We start from the raw sequence: 25,163 nt of genomic DNA, 5'->3' as shown, positions 1-25,163 counted from the left end.
TACATCCCAAAAAACCGTTTGAAAAGAATACAAATTTAGTTATGTTTTAGTCTGCTGATGAAAAAATCGATATTTGTGCCAATGTAAACTATATTCAAAGATATAATTACAACATTGGTAAGATAACCTTTACTAATAAGTTTGTTTAAAGGTTCGATGAGTTTACACGGATCACATAGTGATTTCCGCGCTTTTAGTACAATATTACCGTAACATTTAGGATGTGAAATACCGTTTTTAATCAGTTTTCTACAGATACAGCCAAATACTAATCAAATCTTTGTATCTATGAAAGATTAAAAGTTTTAAGCAATTTATGGTAACGAAATCCCTGACTTAATAATTTATCAGTGATGCATTGATTACGTTCGTTAAAATCTATGACATCACTACACGCACGGGCAAACGAACCAGTTGGGATATATAAACACCATATGATGGAGCCAAAGGAACTTCGCCGTCTTAAAAGGGAAAATTAACAATAGGGAATGAAAAATCGTCTCTTTTATCGTAAATCTTAGTATGGAGTTTCCCTTTTAAAAATTGAAATGTCTAAATCTAGAAAAGGGCAACTACTGCTAGCCTACTTTGCTGAATATGATTGAATTCAGGTTATACAACAAATATTTCATAAAATTAACAATTAAATATAAAGTTTTAGCCGCCGCCGTCGAATTGTAAACTCTATGTCTCGCAGTCTGTCATGTGATCTCTGACTTTGACGTGGTTGGTTATTTTTCAAACTAACAGATGGCAATGAAACGTAATAGCTACTTCTAGCTTCTAGGGATTGTCTACCCTAGGAATAGATTACCTAGATGTATTGGCAAAACCTTTCGGAATTTTGGGTTCTCCACACTCTCCAACTTTGTACTGTATTTGTCCTTTTTAACTATTTTGATTCTAGCGTCACTGATGAGTCTTTTGAAGATGAAACGCGCGTCTGGCGTAAACAAAAGTATTCCTGGTATCTATAATGAGTTTATATTCGACCATTTTCTATGATGTCTGCAAGTGTTTGTAAAATACATCGATGTTGCACAGAACCTCTCCCTGTATATATTCTTTAACTACATATCAATTCTATAGCCATTGTCTGCTCATTAAGTCATATAGATATGTAGAATGGATCGTATTGGTATTTTGTTCTCATAAATTTGATCGCCTCTTTTTTCATCGTTTTAAGAACGTCTCATTTCTGTAAAATAAAGATATATCGAGAACAGCTAATTCAATCCATTCTGCGTTAATGTTACATAAGTTTTGAAAAAGATACAAATGTATGTGCTTCATACTCACCATATGAAAATTAGATATTTACCCGGAAATTGACTAACACCTTCTATCAAAAGACGAAAAACAACTTCGGGGAAAACAACATTTATTTTGGGATAACTTATTCATGTTAATATCTCAAAAACATCCATAGAATTCAATTGAAACGAATTCTATATAAAAATTCCAAATTTTTAAATTATGTGTCAAGGTAAATGTTATTAAACAGCTGAATGAAAATTGTTAATGTGCACCCTAAAGGTACAAATTATTCGAATTTATTTCATTCTTATGTATGTATTGTATAAGTTTATTCCGATAACCTTTGTGGATACAATGGTATACAGAAAACAATAATAACACAAGTGACAATGGTATACAGAAAACAATAATAACAAATTTATCCTCTGTCACAGCGATGGTGAAACAAGAGGTTTTCATAGAAACATTTAAACATGTACCAGGTTGTCTTTAAAAAATGCTTAATAGCAAAGTAATAATATGACGAAATAATGTTCCCTTTACACATTTAAGTAGAATAACTTGCTTTCGTGTTTAAAAACTGTTAATTAAGAGAATCGTCTGCATTTTTAATTGTTTGGTAGTTAAATCTTATTTGAACACGTGAAACACATTTAAGTTCCGATGATTCAGATTCAATTGTTGATCTTTCGTACTGTGGTGGTATATTTCACCGCTTTATGATACTCAAAGCAAATGTATCGTGTACTTTTTCGATACCAGCGCCTTCAGTTTTTGTTTTGAACAAATCACCATCAATATACAGACAACAAGCTCTCTGAAATGACTGCATTTTCCTAAAAAAATAGTTTTGACCTTTGACCTAAATTTAAAAACAAACGTGACCATTGTAGACATTGATATGTCGATGAGGCTTGTTCTCCTTTTTCCAACGATATAAAAGACGGCATTGTGTTATTCCGGTAACCCAAATCGATTAATTTCGTTGACTTGGAACCCAACTATCATTCTCACTTCCAAAAAAAAAAAAAATATAATATATTTTATTGTAATTTAACTATGCTCAGCGTACATATTTTACAAACCATTTTTTTAAATAAAAGTAACACTAATTGATAACAACAATTATTATTTTCTTAGCTACTTACCTTAAACATGAGGGCATTGTACTTGCTGCGCCATTCATATACATTTAAGGTTACGGAATTGACAAATATGGACGTGTTAACATCAAACAATTTACTCTGATTACAGACACACGTATTTTGATTTGATATTAGCAGCTGCTTTTCTATTCTGTTTTTTTTTAATACTGGTGATGCCTTGAATGATCCTCAAAAATATCAAAGTAGGAAGCTTTCAACTGTATTGAATCTATTCCGAGCGGAATATAGTTTGCCGCACTTGCCACCTTCGTTGCTAGTCTCTGAACCTGTCTGCAGTTTGAGACTCTCCAATTCAAAGATGTCAATATGTGTATGTTTTAATACCTTCCATGTCTTCGGACATGTATATCTTAGCTAAAAAGTAGCAGATACGATTCGTGACATCACACGTACTTTACGGACGGTCAGTTAAGGATAAAGCATGACATGCACAGACTACCTAGCGAATTTAAGTTAGTCTTCTTTTATTTTCCCCTTCCACCATTATATAGGAGTTACAACTTTTCCCCCTTGGTTTTTTTCAAACGCATTATTGATTTTAGAAAGTTATTTCTCTGAACCAAGGCCTACTCGTGTAAGATTAAAACAAAATCATGAAAAAAAGCAGCAATATATTTGTTAGGACATACACAAAAAAGGAGAAGTGAAAACTCACACCATAAGCGACAAAGAGGTCAAGTTCATAGGAAAACATTCATCTTCCAACACTTATCACTTTTCGCGTTAGTCTTTGGTCTAACTGGATAAGAAATCAAACTTTGTATGGGTCTCAAGTCGGTAATAGGGTGTGAACCAGACAGGGAAATAGAAGGCAACTGAAAATCTTGACTGTTGAAAGTGAGTACGTTTCCGCAAAGAAATCAACTAAGTGGACCTACGCTCTTCATAAATGATTCCATACACAATATATAGGTAATGTTAGTATAAATCTACTAAGTACAAGACAAAATCAAGAAATTTTGAATCAAGAATTGTTACGTTTGAATCAAGAATTATTACGTTTGTCATTTTGTAATAAGGCAGACTGTGTTCTATCGGTAGTTCCCTTTATTTCTTGATCTTTGGGATAAATGAGAACTATATTTTATCTTCACACTAATTATCTAAAGGAAGTGCATCAGCTGTACAGCAAAACATGAACCAAATGATTGTCCTACGTTTTTTTTGTAGAAACGCTTGATGAGTTCGGTTTGGTGCGGAAAAATAAATTAAACACGAGAAGTCTTACTGATTTCCTGCTTATTAAGTTGCGGATATGCGGATAAACGATTGGAAAACCATTTCACTACTTTCATCTGAACGAAGATATTATCCATTATAAACTCCAGCTAGCATTCTTACAACATCTTCAGTTTAGTGAATTTTGTTTAATTAGTGTAGTTGAAAGTTGAAAGATTGAGTTCCTCTAAGATGTCCTTATCAAATGGCAAAATTTAAAGCTCAAACACATCAAACGAACAGAAAACAACTGTCATATTCCTAACTTGGTACATGCATTTCCTTTTGTAGAAAATGGTGGACTAAACCTGGATTAAAAGCTAGCTAAACCTCTCACTTGTATGACAGTCGCATAAAATTCCATTATACTGACAACAATGTGTAAGCAAAACAAACAGACATGATAGGTAAAAATGTCAAAAATTTGGGAACAGCAGTCAATATTGTATTATAATCTTAATCACTATAAAACAAACAAATATGTCAACAAGGAAAATAAAATTGGCATATAGACACTCTATAGACAAAGCACATAAGCAAAAATGGAAGACAATAATACTAAAAATGACCGTAGCACAATAACACAATGGTGGGATGTATAAATGCCTAGCCACGCCAAAAGGATATTACCAAAAATGGACTAAACAGTGAAGGATATAAATATAAAGAGACAAATAAAAAGAACACTGTTACACGTAATTAAGATAATCAGTACGTAGTATCTTTACTTCAAGACCATCATGTATTATTTCCGAAGTTGATACGGAATATTTATCAACAAGGTCTTGGTATCTTTCGATGAACTGTTTTAGAAAAAGGACAAGACGTTCTTTGACATAATCCTGGTTCATCAACTTTCTGTTCAGACACTGTAGACGTTTTATAAAGTCTGAGTAGAGCTGCAAGCTCTTGAATATCGAATGAGTTTGGAAATTTTTATCCTATATGCAGGTGAAGTTGGTATATTGTTGATAAAGTGGGCGAAATTTATAATTTCAAAATTAAAATCGTCTCGTTTGTCATAATTTCTCTCCGTTTGTCTCGGGCAGATTCCTTACAATTACTCGCACAACCTTGTTTATGTATTCAGTGGCTAATTTGGATTGCGAACATCAGAATATTTTATATTGTCAACTGCACACCCTATTAAAAGCTAACTAAGAAAGATACAAAAGAATATGTGTTACCGACTGCCATTAGAAATAATTGTGTTTGCTTTCGTGTACAGGTTGCACTTTATATATACAGCTGATTCACAAACCACGTCTATTTTTTTGGGAGATATTTAAGAGTCATAGATATTTTGTTTTGTTCACCTTCTGGTTCCTAGATATGATCTCCATGTTTCGTTTCATAGAAACACAACTTGGGAATATGACCTGTACACATAATGTACGATAGCGGACAAATTGACCTCAGGAAGACCCAAAGTAAAGGGAGGTGAAGTATAGAATTTTATTATAAGTTTAAACTCTTAGACGTTCCAGGCATAGAAATGTTGAAAATATGCCGCACAACTCTATTTTTTGACTTTTGCAAAAAATAGTAGTGCATATGAACTTTCTATTCCAAAATATGATTTCTTACGAAACTTCATAGTAAAAGTGTCACAGTTTTAGCTGTAAAAGGAGTTCCTATGGGAAATTGCATTGTCTATATTTACAGTAGTGCAACATAAAGCAGATTTCTGTCATTGCTAAACAATGGATTTTGCAATTGTGTACACAAGGTTTTGATCTATTTAGCATATTGCAGATGCCGTACTGATAGCATGTAATAAGGTGTAAACTACGTTAGACACAATTTTTGAAATACTTTTTCAATTGCTGCTTCATTTTTTGTATTTTTGTTTAAATTTTACTGTCAATAATTGTCGCTTTTGTATACGATATGACTATCTTAAGATTATCCTTTCTTTTCTGACATAAAGGTTACTTGGCAGCGCCTAATTTAGAATTTTTGAGAGGAAGAAGAGACTTCTCTTTTCATGAGAGAGTAGGGAGAAGTGGTCAACTTCTTGGAGAAGTGAAATGCCATTACCGTTTCGGTTACGTTGTGTTTTCGTGCTTACAATCCATAAAATTGTTTAATATATGCAATAAAAAATATACCTGCAGTGTTTTTATATGATACTGTACATAACTCGAAAACGCTTAATAAAATAGTATTGAAAATGTAATTGTTATTTATTGAGTCATTTCATTTGTACAGCAAATTTGAATTTGTTTAATAAAATATCCTGCATTTTCTCATGTGTATCTACCTCAATTTATTTGAAAAATCACTCTCAATTTGTATCTTATATCTAGGGTTTTTTTTTATCATCAAAAACTGCTTGAGTATGATCTAGGACTAATATATGAGATAGTGTTATATTCCCAGGAATGATTGGATAGTTTAATTTATGTCACCACTTGTCATATATTTGTAAAACATTATTGAATGTCCAGAACATCATATCAGTTGTAATTTGAGAATCCGTGACAGATTTAAGGCCTATAACTGGAGATATCTCGAAATCACATATTGATTAAGGGATACATTGGTTTTTTTTGTTATAAAAGATATCTCTTATCAACTTAGGTCGTGAAAACAAAACACGCTGTCGAACATGTACGCTTGCAATCAAATTATCCATCAGCTTGTTTTTTTTACTTTTTACATTTTACTTTTTATTTAATTTATAGCAAAAAATCTCCCGTTAGTTCTAACCCTTTAACCTACCGAATAGTACAACTGGTCGGCTCGTAATAAATGAAAATAAAACAATTTAGCTGAGTGATTGCGTAACAACCTTGTGACGAAAATCATCGTAAATGATAACTCAAACACTCCCTCGGTTTCCCACTTAAATAGTTTCAAATGTTAAATCCAAGGATGTTCAAAGTCACTGTTGTATTTATTACCGTATCACCATGGTGATACGGTCTGATTAGTCAGAGGCTGGACGTCTGGAATGTGGTTAATCTGTTAACGGTATCTCATTGGTTATAAATAACATTAAATGGCTGCATCTCAGCTGCTTCCGGGCTGCTTCTGGGGGAAGTGAAGGATATCTTAAAGTCTGATTGGCTATTATTGAGTTGTATGCATTATATGTCAACGCGTCCGTAAGTGGGGTCGGATAAAAATCATGATAGTAGGTCATCGGTAGAAACTATAATGAAGTGTTCAATTGCTATCATAATTTAAGCCGAATTTAGTTCACGAAACCCTGTCAATTTGAGCAAATAATATCATTCTGTGATGATTAAATTTATGTTATCTTGAAATTTTGTTGCAATTTTGGTACAAAGGTGTGTATTTATGGATTATTAATGTTCTTTCAAAAACAAAACAATAATACATCTAATCTTCACTTTACAGTGCGTATTGAAACATATTTTGCTATATTTCTTCATAAACTATAATTTTAAATAGTAAATACACAATACGTGTGCTCTATGGTTAAAAATGCTATCCTCATATTTTGTATTGCTTGAACATATTGATTAGAAAATATTCAAATCACGGAATTTACCGTATTGATACGAAGATGTCCTTTCGTTTCCCCGCGCATTCTCCGCTTCATTGATTTCTGATGTAACCAAACAGACAATTGCCGATTAACAGCAGATTAGAAGAATAGAAAACAAACAAGGTGAGTAATATGGTTGCGTGTGTGCAAAGAAGCAAACACCAAACATCACGGTTTAGTTATGGGCAAGGGTTTCAGTGCACTATAGTTTGTTTAAGGGAGCTACCATATGATTTTTATGGGGGGGGGGGGGGGGGGGGGGGCTAGGATGAAATTTGAAAAAAATAGGCAGGACAGGAGTTTTGAGTTAAAAAAAAAGGCAGGATGAGCAACTTGGTAAAAAAAAAAGGCAGGATGACAATTTGTGCAAAAAAATTCAGGATAAACTAGTAAAAAAAAAGGCAGGACCGAATAGAGTAAAAAATAAAAAGGCAGGACAAAGATTACAACTAAAAAAAAAGCAGGACAAAATTTTTCATCCTAGCCCCCCATAAAAATCAAATGGTAGCTCCCTAATAACCCCTCTACTCTAGCTGGACGTCTACGACTATAGATAGATGAAATTAAAAAAGGCAGCAATGAGCACAATGGCGCTCAGCAGTCATGATCATTGTTAATTGATATATCAACAGCACTGAGAACTGCATTTGACAAAGGTTTGATATAGATAAATCCAATTCTAATTTGTTCACATTACAATATACAATGTATCAGGTCTTACGTACAATAAGTATATTTCGTTGTGAGGATAATTACTATTTGCTTTGATTCACATGCTCGAGATAATCAAGGTTTCCCATTTTCAGATGGTGCTGCTACATTGTGCTATTTTGCTAACCTTTTCAAATCTGAATGAGCTGATACTATACATGTATGTATAATCATCAATATACAATGGTGCTGAGTTTAATCTATCGGCTGTATTTGTATAAGTATTTGTAATATGTGATATTGGCAGATCGAACTGACTATGTAAAGGCTCTAGTTTATGACTGGGATGCGTTAACAATGATGGTGGTTGATAAGGAAATCCAGATCCAGGATGTTAATCCAAAACCGAACAGGTATTTTACGTAAATGTATATATATTAGAATTCATCCTCCTGAACATAGTACCCATATATAATAACCATACACATAATCGCTTTATGGAATTCTGTCCCAGCTGACCTGAGAATCTGTCCCGCTTCAACCATTGACATCATACAACAATCACTTTTCCATTGTGGCGTCAGATATTTTGTATTATGACGTCAAAATTTTACGTGAACCTTTGTGATGGCCAGTAATTGCAGACAAATAGCAATAAGTAGGATTCAAAGCCATCTTTAATAAATCAACTCTATTGAAATATTCTTATATATATAGATGATCACATGACATCATGAACATAGACGTCGCTTTACTAGTGCCGAAAATAAATTTTTCAAATGCATCTATTGAAAGTAAATTATTGCATGCCTTTCATAAGTTCTGCTTTGGACATAACTGAATAACAATGCCGTATATAATGGAAGCATACATTAAGATAAATTTCTTTATTTTTCACATAGCATCTGACAGCATTGAATGATACGATATGAATCAGCAGATTTATCGTTGTTTTAGAAATTCAACGAGAAGTTATATACATGTATTTTACTTAGTTGGGTGGGTAACATAACATTTATCTTGTCATTATAATATAAAAAAAGAAGATTTGGTATGATTGCCAATGAGACAACTCTCCAAAAAAGACCAAAATGACACAGAAATAAACAACTATATGTCACCTTATGGCCTTCAACTATGAACAAAGCTCATACTGCATAGTCAGCTATAAAAGGCCCCGAAATAACAATGTAAAACAATTCAAACGTGAAAACCAATGGCATAATCTGTGTTTGCTCATCATTCATCATGAAAACGATCACATTACAAATCATTTTAGGAAAGCAGTGTAAGCAGACATTTCAGGAAGCAACAAGTCTGTAGGCTGACTGTATATTATCTGAACAAGTTCATTTCTTGTCAACTTCATAATTATTTCAAACATTTTAATAGATGTCATCCAAATTTGGTCTATTTCTTTTAGCTTAATATTCTTCCTTTTTCAAAGTCATGTTCATTTATTTTTCAACTGCGCCCAGAAATATGCGGTTACCTTTAATTTCATAAAAGGATTTAGGGAAAGTTGATCTGGGTCCCCCTTTTAAAACCTACATTTACTGCTAATGCAGACATATTACTTGTTCCAAAGCAAACTTTGTCAAGTTTCGGGCCTCCGGGTACCCCTTCTTTCTATAATTCATCCTACATCTTCTTTTGAATTTGTTTCTTATTTGTTATTGGGTCTATGAATATCTGTCTATATATTGACAAAAAAGTCAATGAAACCACATCTTGATGGTCCCACAAAAATGTTGATAATGTGTACATTTCATTTTTTTTTTTCTAGCTCATCTCATATGATAGCAGTACCTTTTTGGTCACTATTCTGTGTTGCGTCTAAATATTAATTGTAACACTTTAAAGTGACTGAATAGGTAAAACAAATACTTCTCAAGAAACAGAAAAAGAAGACTACTTGGAACCGCACCAGACTATGTATGAATAAAAACTCAGATCGGAATAGCATGGATGATATATTTATACATTTTGTACATCATTGTGAATAAGCAAGGAAAGCTATTAATAATGGTGCAATTTTTTAAAGTTTATTGGGTTTTTTATTCATATTCTGTTCGAATTTTCACACAATCTGTCAAAAAGGCAAAACTAACTTTACTGAAGCTTTCAAACAATATGAGAAGTGTTTCATTCACCAAAACACTCTTGCGATTCTGCAAAAAAAAAAAATCATGCATGATTTTGTGAATGAAAGGGGAAAGAAGATCCTGACACAGCGCACCTGAGCATGTCAATTTCGAACTGACCCAATAATTTATATATCACGACCAGTCAACTGATACTGACATTATCAGAGAGTACACATCAAAGGAAAAATGCACAAATTACGGATAAATTGTTAAATATGATACCATAGAATTAAATATGTTTTATTACAAAAAAAATGTGTTCTCAATCTTGTCGATAGATATACATGTAACAGAATGTCATATCAGTACCACAGACAACTCTCCATCCAAGTAACAATTTGTAAAAGTAAACCATTATAGGTTGAAGTACGGTCTTCAGCATGAAGCCTTGGTTCACACCAAACAGCAAGTTATATAGTCCATATCAATCATGACAATAAACATAAACAAACAAAACAACTGTCGCTTACTAATAATCCTGACTATATGTATTACATGAACTTGTTGCCATCAGAAATGAAAATATAAATATTCCAACTAACAAAAGCATATGCTTACACATGCAACCAAATATACATGTAAAGCACTAAATGATAATACCAATATGAAGCTCTCATCTATAGAACTTACAAAAAAAATGTCAAGATTACAAACCGCAACAAAATAATGAAAAATATAAGAAGCCAGCTGACAACATGTTCTAGAAAATTATTTCCAACTAATATTTCATTCCAAATCCATTACCACAAAACATCTTCTTACAGTTATACTACATCTGGAAATTAGTAATAACAACACTTAACCTGTACCTTCAAAACTAATTGCTTCTTCTAAGACAAAGGCCAGATGAGATATTCATCACTTGAAGTGCTGCAGCTAGAAATAGAAAGGGGCAGGGTGCCAGTTAGGGCAGGGCACTTTTTTATGATAGGAAAAGGCACTTCTCATTTCTTTTGTCTACGTTTCTGTGTGTAGCACGAGTTTCCTTTTTTTACTGTATATGTTGTTAATAAAGATGCATAAGTTGTTGTTTTGATTATTTACTCTATCAAATTTGCATTAGAAAAGTCATTCATACTACATGTTCATAAAACATGGCAATACACATTCATACATCAGATCACTATTAACCAAAAGAAGCGAAATAAACTTGCTATTCTCCCCCGCTTGGAAAAAGGCGTCAGAGAGGGGCGCAATTGAAGGCACTCAGGGCGTGGTTAAGGGCACCCAGGGTGCGGCGCCCTTCTAATTTGGGCTAAAGAGACCACTATCTTCTATACATATAAGATGTAATATTCTCATATTCGAACGGCCAACTATAGTAGTCAGAGGCGGATTTAGAGAGTTTTTCAGGGACCCCCCCCCCCCTTTCGTGGGAAAACTTTGGTTGATCATATACATGTAGTGAATCACTGAAGCATGACTGGAGCTGGCCCCCTCTTATGAAAATTTCTAGATCTGCCACTTGTAGTCCATTTTGTCTAGCAGTAATCCTCAAAAGAAAATAATACGTTTTTTCTTATCAACTTGATTATAACCTTGCTAACTATTACATAACTGTCAAGACACAGTATGCATGTTAAAACTACTTGCATTGTCATAAAGAGTAAACAATCATATTCCACAAAACAATCCAAAAAGTGTTTGTATCGTTTCTTTAGCTATTACAAACCATATATATATATATTATCATATGTGACTACCAAGCCTCCTTCAATCATAACCCGGATTCACCAATACTACAACTAAAATCAAAAACCAGGAGAAAAAAGACACTATATATTCTAATGCTTGGAGTGCAAGATTCCAATAAAAAACCCTATACCCACAAACCATCGATCTCAATACATGTATAAGCAGCTAAAATACGGCAAGCTTTTTAGAAAAGCTATTACTTGTTTCAATTCATCGTCGACAGTATTAGTCCGTGGTCGTTTCGAAAATCTCAATTTTCCTTGTCAGTCGCCATATTGTTTACCTGTGCGACTTGTAGATAGACCTTATCGCTATTTGGGAATCTGCGACACTTGACCTGAGAATCTGTGACACTCAGTGACCTGAGAATCTGTGACACTTGAACTATTGACGTCGTACAACAGTCACTTTTCCTTTGTGGCGTCAGACATTTTCTATTGTGACGCCAAAATTTTACGGGAACTTTTGTGATGCCAAGTAATGGTGGACAAATAGCGATATGGTGTATTACAAGTTGTCTTCCTTATACTATGGTGTACCATTTGGTTCAAAAGGTATTTTTATCGGTTAACCGCTATTTATATACCGGTTAACCGCTATTTTTATCGGTTAACCGCTATTTAATGTCGGTTAATCGCTATTTTTATCGATTAACCGCTATATATTTGTCGGTTAACCGCTAATTTTATCGGTTAACCGCCTTTTTTATCGGTTAACCGCTATTTTTATCGGTTAATCGCTATTAATTTATCGGTTAACCGCTATTTTTTATTGTTAATCACTTCTAATTTATCGTCTATGAACAAAACAACTAATTATTAGAAATAAGTAAGTGATTGATAGAGGAAGTTTATCGCTTAACCTGTTTCAACAGTAATTTGAACTGCTGACTCCTCCCATGTTGGTCAATTATTCCCACCCAACTTAAAGAATTGTTTGACGAACGCCCACTTGTTTCGAGCGTTGAGCACGTGGCAATATCATAGCACATAGCACTATATTGCACGTCAGCAATCTTTATTTTATTTATGACAAAACGTATTGCTTTGCGTGAATTAATCACCAAAGAATGGATTAATTTACCTCTCAGATTCCCATCTTCTCCCGCCCTCACCTCCTTTTTTATATTTACGCCGACAAAACAACGCGGTAGACGCTTTCCTGGTGATGGAATTTACAATTTCTACCTCTTTATTCTTAAATATCATAATTTCTAGATCGATTCGTGATTTATTGTTTTTTTTTTTTTCATTCTCTTTATAAAACATTGAAAAAAATATTATGCACTGGTTGTGTTTGGCTTATTAAGCATCTTTAACGCTTTCACAAGATACCAAATGACACAGAAATTAACAACTATTATAATAGGTCACCGTAAGGCCTTCAACAATGAGAAAAGCCCATACCGCATAGTCACCTATAAAAGGCCTCGAAATGACAAATGTAAAAAAGTTCAAACGAGAAAACTGACGACCTAATTTATGTACAAAATAATGAACGAAAAACAATTATGTAACAGCAACAAATTTAAAGACAACCACTGAATTACAAGCTCCTGACTTGGGAGAGGCAGATACAGAATGTGGTTGGGTTAAACTAGAATACATTTTTCAGAAAATTTATGAATACCGTTAGCTTTTTTCTTGAAAATGTATCACTTGACTTTTTATGAAGCGGTTTTTTGTTTAGGTAAAACACATTTTACTATCACATGAACCCAGAATCCTTCATGTGATGATATAAAAACTAAAACCATATACTGTGACCTATAAGAGTCTAGTAGTTATTCGTGTCGTTGGATTGCTGTCTAAATGACATATACCATTGTTTCTAATGATACATGCAGAAAAGTCTAAAAAGAATGCTCACAGAATTATGAGAATAAAATGTTTCTTTGGAAATGGTTAAGATATATTATAAACCAAAAAACATTGGATGGTAATAAAATAGATGCATGGAATGTGCCACGGGAGTTTACAATACATTTTATGGCACAAGTAACACGATACCGAATGGCATATCTCCCTATTTCTAAAATATTTTGCACACTTTGAATTTGATCCGAGTTATTTTGGAATATGAAATACAAAATGGGGGTCACAATTTTTGTTTTCTTGTAATTTTCATAGGAAAAATTCAATTTTGGTGGCATAGGACAATGATCACTTTAGGCCAAATATAGCCCTGAATTTCAGCTTTATCGTAAAATTTCAAAATCTTAAATGGATCTGTTTTTAAAAGATTTACTTTCTTGGTAAAAGAAATCTCTTCATAAGAGTGCACTCTTTGCTTCAAAATCAGCACATTTTTTATATTTTGTCAAAATAGGATGATTTTGTGAATTTCGGAAAATTCCGGACCTATAAGCTTGAGAAAACCCTTGGCTGCAACCTAGGATTCAAAATGTTCTGTAACCAATTGTTGCCAATGATGATATTGAATCCCTAGACACAAAACTTTCTGAATTTGTATGGTGGCCAAAGTAAATTATGCAAAAACATGTTAAGAATTATTGACCAAATCAAATAAAGAATACTTAAAGAGTCAATACTTCGTCATATGTAATATGATCTGCCAAATTGAAGTTATTTTGTAATAAAAGTAATATCATGACTATTTCTATGTGATCTGTGTAGTATTATGGCCTGATTGAAAAAAAAAACCCATCAAAATCTTACGGCCAATGTTAAACCTTCGTGAACTTACATGGATATAATAAGGAAAAAGCCTTTTTCGACTTACAGTGGAGACCACTTCTAACCTCTCATTAGAACTGTCAGAATAATCTGTTATAGAACTGTTCTAAACTGTCATAGAACAGTTCTACCTAGAAAAGTTCTACCCTAGAACTGTTCTAAGTAGAACTGTCAGAATCAGTTCTAGGTAGAACTGACCAAATCAGTTCTAGGTAGAACTGTCAGGATCATTTCTAGGGTAGAACTGTCTAAAACTGTTCTAGGTAGAACTGTCCAAATCAGTTCTAGTCGTAGAACTGTCAGCAGAACTGAACAAATCAGTTCTAACCATAGAACTGTCCGGAGCTTTACTTTTGCGCCAATTGGCATTTCATTTGCGCTAAAATAATCTTTCATTTGCGCCACAAACCATATTTCATTTGCGCTAAAATAAACCTTTTCATTTGCGCCAATGATACAGGTTAATACAGGTAATTAGTAAAACAAATAGTTATATTTAAAGGAGACTTTTCATAATAACCTCAAAACACAATTTTTGATTGCATCATAAAATATATTTCTCCGAAATCAGTCATCGTAACCATAATGAAAGCAATATACACGGATACGTTCTTGATAACAGATATTTCATAATACAATTCTGTTATAAATTAACGAGATCATCAAACCCAAAAGGAAGCACTATACACTGGAGTAAGACCAAAAGTTCGTTCTGACACAAGACTTGTAAGCAACGGCCCGAATGTACTCATGTACACTGGATAAACTATATGTGTGGTCAAAATAAAAAAATTACAGACTTATTTTATATTTATATTTTTATATCTAAGTGACTCTCAGTTTCATGTATAAGAAAATAATGAGCATGAACTTACTTAGATATCAAGGGGGAATACCCTAAAAAAATCTTATTCACGATAAAACGATTTATATTTTTAATGAAATATAACCTTGTGACGCAAATGAAAGATTGGATTTTGTAAAAAAAAAATTGTCGCAAATGCAATGAACTGTCAGCAGAACTGAACAAATCAGTTCTAGCCGTAGAAATGACCAAACCTGTCATGATTGTAGAACAGTTCTAAATGACGTCACTACACTTAGGGCATCTCACTGGTCACCATTCAGTGTTATTATTATCGTTAATAAAGACACACGCAAAATGAGAAATTTTTAATATATATTATATTCTTTTGACTTATTTATATTTAAGACAGAGAGTTCTTAAAACTGTTCTATGGATAGAACTGACTAAATCAATTCTAGTCGTAGAACTGACCAAATCAGTTCTAATCGTAGAACTATTCTAGTCGTAGAACTGTTCTAGCCGTAGAACTGTTCTAGTCGTAGAACTGACCAAAGATTTGGTCAGTTCTAGGTAGAACTGTCTAAAACGGTTCTAGAGTAGAACTGTCAGGATCAGTTCTAGGTAGAACTGTCTAAATCAGTTCTAGGTAGAACTGACCAAATCAGTTCTAGATCAGAACTGTTCTAGCTAGAACTGTCTAAAAGGTGTCAGGGTGACAGTTCTACATACTGTCCTAGAACAGTTCTCCTGACAGATTTGATGAGAGGTTAGAAGTGATCTCCACTGTATCTATTTAGATTTTTTAATGTATCATGGCTATTTTCTTATATATGGAGAAATAAGACTGACATAATATCCTGAATTGTATACTACATGTTATTGCATGCATGTATAAAAATACTAATGTCACCATCCCTTGTTTTTTTTAGATAAATTGCTTCAAAGTTGATCAATCAATCCGTTTAGAATTTGACCGAAAACGTGTATCAGTGACGTTATTGAATATAGAAAAAAATTAAACGTTATTCTTTACTCAGCCGCTGAGGTTTTGAAAAAAAAATATGTGTCGGGATCTGACAGGTGTTTATTTTATTTTATTTCGCCTGTTATTTTTCGTAAATTTTATAGTTATTAAATATAAATTTCTATTGATTTAATTTATTTCGTCCTACACAGGGATATTTCACTATCGTGTGAAATTCACACTAATTTCACCTCAAACGAGCTTAAACGTGAAACTCACTTGAACTGATTTCCACGTGAACTTTATGATAATTTCATGTATAAATCACAAGAACTTTGTACGCGTGAAATTCACGTGAATTCAAATTACAGTTATTCAAATAATATCTAAATTTTCATATCTAGTTAAAATTATGAAAAATATCATATTTATTTTACCATACTTGTCGATGGTGATGCCACCGCTGCATCCATGCATGAATAAAGTGCTCCAAAAAATTGTTTCAGTAAACAGAGATGTTGAAATACAATTTAAACTGATTGATTGATTGTTGCTTAATGTTCATTGGCAAATATTTCATTCATGCCCAGAACGATACAATAAAATTTGAAACAGTTTTGTCTTTAGGACACATTGTATGCACCGGTCAAAAATATTAAACATTCTGGTGTGAAAATTATTCAGAAAACAAATATCCTGATCAAATACACATTCGAAAATGTAAAATAACAAATCCAAGGAAAATTCAAAACGAAAAGCCCATTTCATGCTTATCGACTGGCAGGATAAAAAGCCCAAACACAACAATGAATGGAAAACAACTGTCATATTCCTGAATTGATACAGGCATTAATATAATATATTCTGTGTGCGTAGTTAGTCAGACAAACCTTCCAAACTGTATGCAAAATTTCTCTTAAAAAAAGTTCAACATTCTGCATGTCATTCGTGGAAAATTAGACCAAAAATAAACCTGAGAATATCTATATATGCACCCATCTTTATAAGTAAAACACTCTGCGCAACATTAAAGTTCCAGCTTGAAATTATACATTCGGGAGGAATAAACCGGAGTCTGTACTCTGCGTGCCTTTATTTATTATCAAAATGCCATATTCAACAACCTGTCATTTAGAAAAATAATCCTGACGAAATGCACACCTTAAGTATATGCAGTAACATTAAGAAACTAATTTAAAAAATAAAGTTTTTAAAAACTGTAGTCCTAAGAAATTAGTCGTATAAACCTTATACCAAGTAATGGATGGACGGTCGAAAAACTGTCATTTTTTCGTGGGAGCAAAATGTATATTAGCGTATATATGATGATGTTCTATTTTATAAAGCATTTGGTGACAAAATAATTTTTTGAATATATGCAGTAGTTCATAGTTGAAAGGTAATTTGTAGCAATGTAAGCAAGCTAACATCTACATCATTTGGTCTTTGGTGGAACTTGTCTTATTGGCAATCATACCACAACTCCTGATTTCATAATGGTTTCAGTTTTCTCCCGAAATTCAAGAATTTTAGACTTTAACAAATGTGTACTAAATATGCTACTGTGATAATTAAAATCTGGCTATTGTTGTGAACATGTGCTGTTATAATTTGAAAGATCTAATACTTGCTATACTAAATATACCTATCAGCCTTCTATTTCAAGGAACCAACGAATGTTAACTAAAACTACAAATTTGCATTAAAAAAATATACCCGCCAATCTTGCATTATATATCTCACATATCCATTTATTCACACACAAAATTAACAACACTTTGAACACCTTTTTCACATACATACTTGTATACTTGTTATAAAAACTCCTTATAAGACTGCGAGTACCCTAGGGCTTTTCCTTACGCCTATGTGAACAATATGCCTCTCCCAAAAAAGGCAACTTTGATAATCGTCTTTCAGTCGTTGTGTCCCCCCACTTTGTGAAATGGTACGTTAACAATTTTCATAATCTATACTTGTACATTATGTCCAACTCAAAACACCAAAAACACACCCATCCCCTAATATCCAAGCGAATGAATATAAGATCTAAATGATTTTAAGATATCGCTGGTTTTTTTTCAGTTTGTTTCTTTCGTTTGAATAATATAGGTTAATGAAAATATCTCTTAATAATTAATTTTGTTTTGCGTTCGAAGCGCTTTTCTGGATTTACTTTCATCAGAACGCAGATCATCTCTTATTGCGGAGCCACGCATTTATTTTGATGATTTATTTGTTTGTAAATTTCGAGAAAATAATTTGAAAAAACTAGATCTGAATTATTTAATTTCATTTCGTCCTAACCAAGTGCACATGTATTTCAAGCCTTTGTTAACTTTCTCCTCATTCCGATGTTGCTGTCCTGTTAAGACTGCGCATATACGAATCCAAAGCTAGCAAAATAGTTTCATAGCTATATAGGATTTCTTCTGTACAGTCCAATACATTTCAGAGACTGTTTACACTTTATTTAACACAGGGAAAGTTTTTCGGGCAAATAACCAAATTAAACTTTCTTTTCTTCATTCCATGCCAAACAACTATTTTCTATCCGAGTTTGAATGTCTGCTCGTACGGGGCTTTTACGCCTGATTTTTTTCGTAATCTGTTCCAGTTACATTAATTTTCCTTTTTCGATTTTGCTAGCGGTGTTTTTTGGCGACCATTAAAAAACGAATGAGTTTCTCAGCGAAATTGTATTAATAGTGGTACAATTCCTCGTATTTTCACACATCATCCTTTTTATAAATTAGATTTCTACTTTCAAAACAAAATTTCATTGGGAAACAGTGTGCATCATAAATAAGAATGTATTGCAAATAAATAACCAAAAATAAAAAAATCTCTGTTATGCATAAGGATATATATAGATAAATCGTACAAAATTAATGCTTACTAATTAATAGAGACAGCTACGTTTGAAAAGTTTATTTTCAAATGTAAAGAATGAGCAGAAGAACTGTCGTAAGACGACGAAACAATCAGTGTCAACTAATTATGTATTGCATTAAATCTCCGATCGGCACTATGCATTTAGGCAAAGTTAAGTCAAAATTAGCTTCACCAATATTAGACTTCTTTGTTGCTTAAATATTAAATTTTCATCTAGAAAATGTTTAGCTGTCATATATCACCATTTCAAAACCAAATTCAACTTAATTGGCCAAGTTGAATTAAACAGCTTTACATACAGTTTAAATTATAGAAACCATATATATCCCGAAGTTTTCGTGTATAATTGTGTATGCCAATTCATAACTAATATCTAAATCACTAACGACTGAAAAAAACCCTCTGACATTGTGAAAACCTTTACGAATATACTTCATAGCACATTTACCCTAAAATCTTAATGCAAATTAATGGACAAAATATTTGGGGCTAAAATTATATCATCTCACAATTGTTTTGCATTAATTTTTTATTCCTCATTCACTCGAGAAGAGATCGGGAATTCGTCGAGTAGCGGTCGAATTGATCTGGAAATGGTTGTGTAAAGATCGAGTTTGGAATACAAATATTTTACCGATCAGTACTCAATCAACTCGACCTTTGCTCGACTAATATCCTATCATTTCCCGATCAACGCCAACCTGTTTGATATTTGGTATAGATTTACTCGACCAATGCCCGATGGCTTCCAGATCACTACGACTTCTATTATTTCTTTTTTTTTTTATCCCAGACCAACTCGACAAATACCCGATCCCTACGTAACCACATTCGACCACTCTTCGATCTCTACTCGGCCATACACGAATACACATGTATGTTACATGATTCTCCGAAAGAGTGCAGATCTGATTAACTCTCATAACTTCCGCAAAAACATATTGTCACTGTTTATTTTTAACTGTACAAAAGATTAACTCCGCAAAAATTCTTCCATGTACAGTACTTTTCTGTACTTTTGAAAGGAGGGTTACAATTTTAAAAGATAGGCGAAAGATACCAAAGTAACAATCAAACTCAAAGGTCGAAAACAAACCGACACAGCCATGGCGAACAAAGGAAAACCGACGAGAAGACTAACAACAGTCCACATAACACAACATAGAAAACTAAAAACTTAGCGCCACGAAACCCAACAAAAAACTGGGATGATCTCAGGTGCTCTGGAACGGAAGTAGATCTTTCATTTTGGCCAGAAATTTTTGTAGTATAAAAATAAGAAGATGTGGTATAATTGCCAACTCTCCACAAAGCACCAAATGACACAGAAATTAACAACTATAAGTCACCGTACGGCCAATTGTTTACAAACACTTTTTTCATATGAACTTTTTGACTCAATTTTACAAATGATTTTTATTTGATCTCTCGATAGATATATGTATACAGTTTCAGACAAGGTTCCAAATGTATCACTTCAGGGCATTGAAATTTTACTTTTGACAAAATTTTTGGGAAATATATACGTGACATCTTTCCCCACTTTTTGCAATATGCTTTATCAAATACATGCACGGTGTTTTCGCCGTGTCAGCTTCTACCTCACCTAGATTTCTCGGCACCGATTGCTGTTTATGCCTTCTTGTTCGTCTTCTACGATCTCTTCAAGCTCCGTAACAGCTATTAACCTGTCTCTCTTGAGCTCTTACTACCTTGCCCACAAACCCAACTGCTTTATTTCCATGTAGATATATTAATTGTGTTACTTTACATTCTGTGAACTACTGAATCTAACCAACTAAATGGAGAATGTGTTCGTGGGACATATATAATGCCCCGGCTTGCATATAACGTTATAAAAGGTCATTACTCAAGAACGGTAAAAGTGACGCCACCCAAATTCGCACTTGATCTGTTTTTTTTATGGTAATAAGCATATTGTATACAATTAAGTTAGAGAACGGAAACTATTTGTTGGGACGTACGTATGTATTTTATACGGACAGACAAGGGTAACAGTCAGGTCTATCTGGTCTGATCGAGATCGGGCTGAGATCGAGTATAATTGATTTGGTCTAACTAGTCGAGTAAAGATCGTGTATAGCGATCGTGAACTGGTCGGAATAATCGAATATGTATACAATTAATGGTCGGGTTGGAGTCGTGATGGAGTCATTTAAAAGGAGTTGTAAATTGTCGAGTTAAAGTCGTGTACAGTCGGATAGCGGCCAGGTAGAAGTCGTAAACAGGCCCGATCGAGAATTTGGTTACGCTTGGTCTTGCAAATTTAGACAATCGGGATCATCGAGTTGATCTGATTGGCAGTGTGAACCTAGCTTAAGCAACAACATCAAAATAACTGTATATGTTCGTGAGAGTCAGGCTCGATGATTTAATTGGCTATTCGAGTATTTCCACCGATTGTAAAATGAAAAGATTTTTGTGTACATTTTTTATAATCATAAAACGATGCAACCATGCATCCAATGTCGTCTGATAGGACCCAACACTGTTTTAGTATTTCGGCAGTTATAAAGCTTGGGTTGGTCCTCTTAGACTTGAATACGATCAAATATAAAAATTATTCATATACTAGTACATGTTAAATTATAAATATTTAAATGATTCATCAATACATATCATGACAGATCTGCCATCATCAGGGGTCCAACTGTCAATTGTTTGTTTTTAAGTCTTGATCTAGTAAGCATGTCCCCTAGACTTTTGTGATTGCTCTACATAACTGTTGGTTCAACATTAAACACTTGCCCACATTCTTCGTCAGACTGCAATAAATGCTAATATTTTATGATACTTTTTTTACGAATACATGGGTTATATTTTGTTATTAAAAATAATGAATATTTTCTTTTTTATCTAAGTTTTTGTGCTGCAATATTTCAGTAGAATCAATAAATAGAGCATATGTTATTATACTAGTTTCGTCGTTTCTGACGTTATCATAACCTCTCTCTAAAATTTGTTAGATTTGTATTAATTTGTTATGGTCACTTATTGTTTCTGTATCGGCCGCTTCATCTTTAATACATCATTGGAATACATGCTGTGATAGACAGCTATTTCGATTCAGATTGATAGCATTTGTTTCTATTAAATGTATTTCAAGGTCAAGAATGCCATATGTTGTAAATCTTTGACTGAGTAGTTTGAGATTTCATGGTTAGACTTTAGTAAAGGATTGTCCAGACGAAAAAAATCTTTAACTTCATCTGATGCTCCATTACTAGTATATATTATAAATCCATCACCCTATATTTTCTATGTTTTTTTTATGTCGAAATGAAGAAACTATCTTATTCATTATTTCAAACATAAGTATGCCACAGATTTCCGGTTAAAAAACTGCCGCCAATTATCGTACCTAGTATTTTTTTTATATTTTCCAATCAAATTAAAATAAAAAGTAATCTATAATGAGTATCAGTCAACAGAAGTATTTTATTACATTGACCGTTGGGACATCGACTTTGAATATGTCAGTTTGGATTGCTCTATAAACAACTGTCATACAAGTTTGAGGTTTAGCTAGCTATAAAATCAGGTTTACCTCACTATTTTCCTCCGAAAATGCTTTTTCCTAAATAGAGATATGACGGTTGTTTTTCACTCGTTCCGTTTATTGATAATGTTTGATTTTGTAATTTTATATGGACCCCACCCCATCCCATCCCAAACCCCATACCCCTCCTTTTTGAAAAAACCTTGGAGTCCTTTTTGTTATACTTTTCAGTGGCATAGGCTCCTTTAACTGCAACTAATAGAACAATTTTAGGAAGATTTGTAAATATTTGCGTTGTATCAAACGAAACCGACAGGCTATTTGCTGTAGGTTTTAATTTCTCATTGATATTAATGAAAGTTGAAAGTACAGATCTGTTATACAGGTAGACTGATTTTTACGAAGCTCGGTAGGGATCTATGCAGACACAATATATAAATCGTTCGACAATACACAATATTTTGTGCGCTCATTATATATTTTGTGCGTTTAATATAAATTTATAGTGCGCACGAATAAATATTTTGATTGCTCGATATAAAATATTGTGGTATCAATTAATATTTTGTGCGCTAAATATGAATATATTTTACGCACACATTCACATTTAGTTTTCATGTGGTAGTGCTGTCTCATGTCTACAGTTCAGAGAGATTCATCAGTCATAATTATAGAGGATTTTTAAGGTTTTGTTTTGACAAAAGGTTAGAATGCAGCAAAATTATCACACTTCTCGCAAAGTATTAAATTTACAGCCACGTCCGGTCAGAATGGGAACATTAAATCCGATGCCTCGTGTAAAGAGAGTGCCAGGCTCTTTAAACGTTAAGAACCCTTGCAGCAACTCTTTTATGAGTCCGCAGGTGACCTGTTGCAAGACTATATTTCTATTCCTATCCAATATACCCTCATTTCCCGTGGTTGTCTAAATTTCTCTGACCTAAATCCCAGACGCCTCTATTACAGAACCTACCTATTTTTTTTAGTTCTCGTCCTGAATATGCATGAAATAATTGCTACTGGACGCTAAGCAACCAACTATCAATCAATCAATATCTCATAAAAGGTCATTAACCAAAGTCAAGCCGATTCTATATGATTTGAGAGCCAAAATATTGCCTATGCTAAATAAGATAAAAGTCCAAGCCAGCCTATTCCCGCTTAAAAAAAATTGTCGCGAAAGGAGATCCATTACCTATCAATTTTTTACCTGATTTGTCCTTAAACTAATACTCTTCGGATTTATAGTACTAGTATCAATTTTAAGGATGTACTTAGGTGAGATTTTGGAATTTGTGTCAGATGTTCGGACTCCTTGTTTTTTTTCCATACGATACAAGGTAACATACACCCATCTATCTTTTCATACAAGATTTAATAGCTCATAAAAGGTCATTTGCAAAAATTTAAGCAGATTCTTAATTTCTTTTCTTTTGATTTGAGACCCAAATAATACCAATACAAATATAAGGTAAAAGTCCGATTCAGCCTTTTCCCGTCATATTTTAAAAATCAAATATCTTGAAAAGGAGCTCCATGATCTATCAATATTTTTAGCTTATTTTGTTCCTTAACTAATGCTTTTCGACAGTATCAATTTTAAATTCTTGATTTTTTTAATTTCACCTAAGTACATCCTTAAATTCCAGATATTTGTTTAAATTCACCTAACTCCAGTATTCAAGATAAAAGATTTTAAAGCATAACGTATTGATATAATTGGCATGAGATGATGAGACTATGTTTTTAAAATATTAATTGCACGTAATTTGATGGCGTATACCGCTTGCAATTGCTCCAGTGGTTCGTTTATTTTGAATTCTACTTGTGACCATGGACGTACGTCGTAAAGGAGCGATCATGCGATTAACTAAATGTTTGTTTGACTTTTCTTAAGAAGTAAATAATAAAGATATTGGATAAAAGTCAATAACACAGTAACCCAACAACACTAAAAAGATCTACATACGGCCTAAAAATATGGATATTCGCCTCGGTTCTAGATAGGTTGTGAAGTAATACATTTTGGGGGGAAACGCATTTCATCATTTGTCTTTCAAATTGTGCATTAATTGTAGTGATAAAAACTGGCACAAAGTCAGTACATGAATTTACGATTTGCACAGTGTCTTTCGCAAGTTCTAAAAACCAAATTGTTCACAGTGCTTTGAATGTCATGCCGCTTAATTCTTTGTCCGAAATTTTAATCCCATTCATTTAGCCATGAATTTTATTTTACAACAGTACAATTGAAAATATTGTCACTCTTTCAGTTTGCTGTTTTAAGCATTACTATGATCGAAAACATTAGCATGCATAGACATGCATGTATATTCATTCACCCAAAAGGAATGTTGAAATTTGAAAGTTACTCCTATATGATATGTATATATATATATATTTGTAGATTGTAAAGATTGTAGTGCTATAAAAAGATAACTGAAAAATCATTATTCTCTACGTGTTCTTTTTTATGACGAAAAAATACCCTTTAAGTTACACTACGCATCTGATCGTTTATTCTGGCAAACACCTGATTATTTGTACATCCCGCACAGCCAAACGGACGATCTACTTTGACTAGGGTTTTACTACCGGTGGAAGGAAGACCAATGATGACCATACTTCT

Source organism: Mytilus californianus, unplaced genomic scaffold (assembly GCF_021869535.1).
Source record: "Mytilus californianus isolate M0D057914Y unplaced genomic scaffold, xbMytCali1.0.p SCAF_3, whole genome shotgun sequence".
Classification (NCBI taxonomy): Eukaryota; Metazoa; Mollusca; class Bivalvia; order Mytilida; family Mytilidae; genus Mytilus; species Mytilus californianus.
This window is presented reverse-complemented; position numbering follows the sequence as displayed.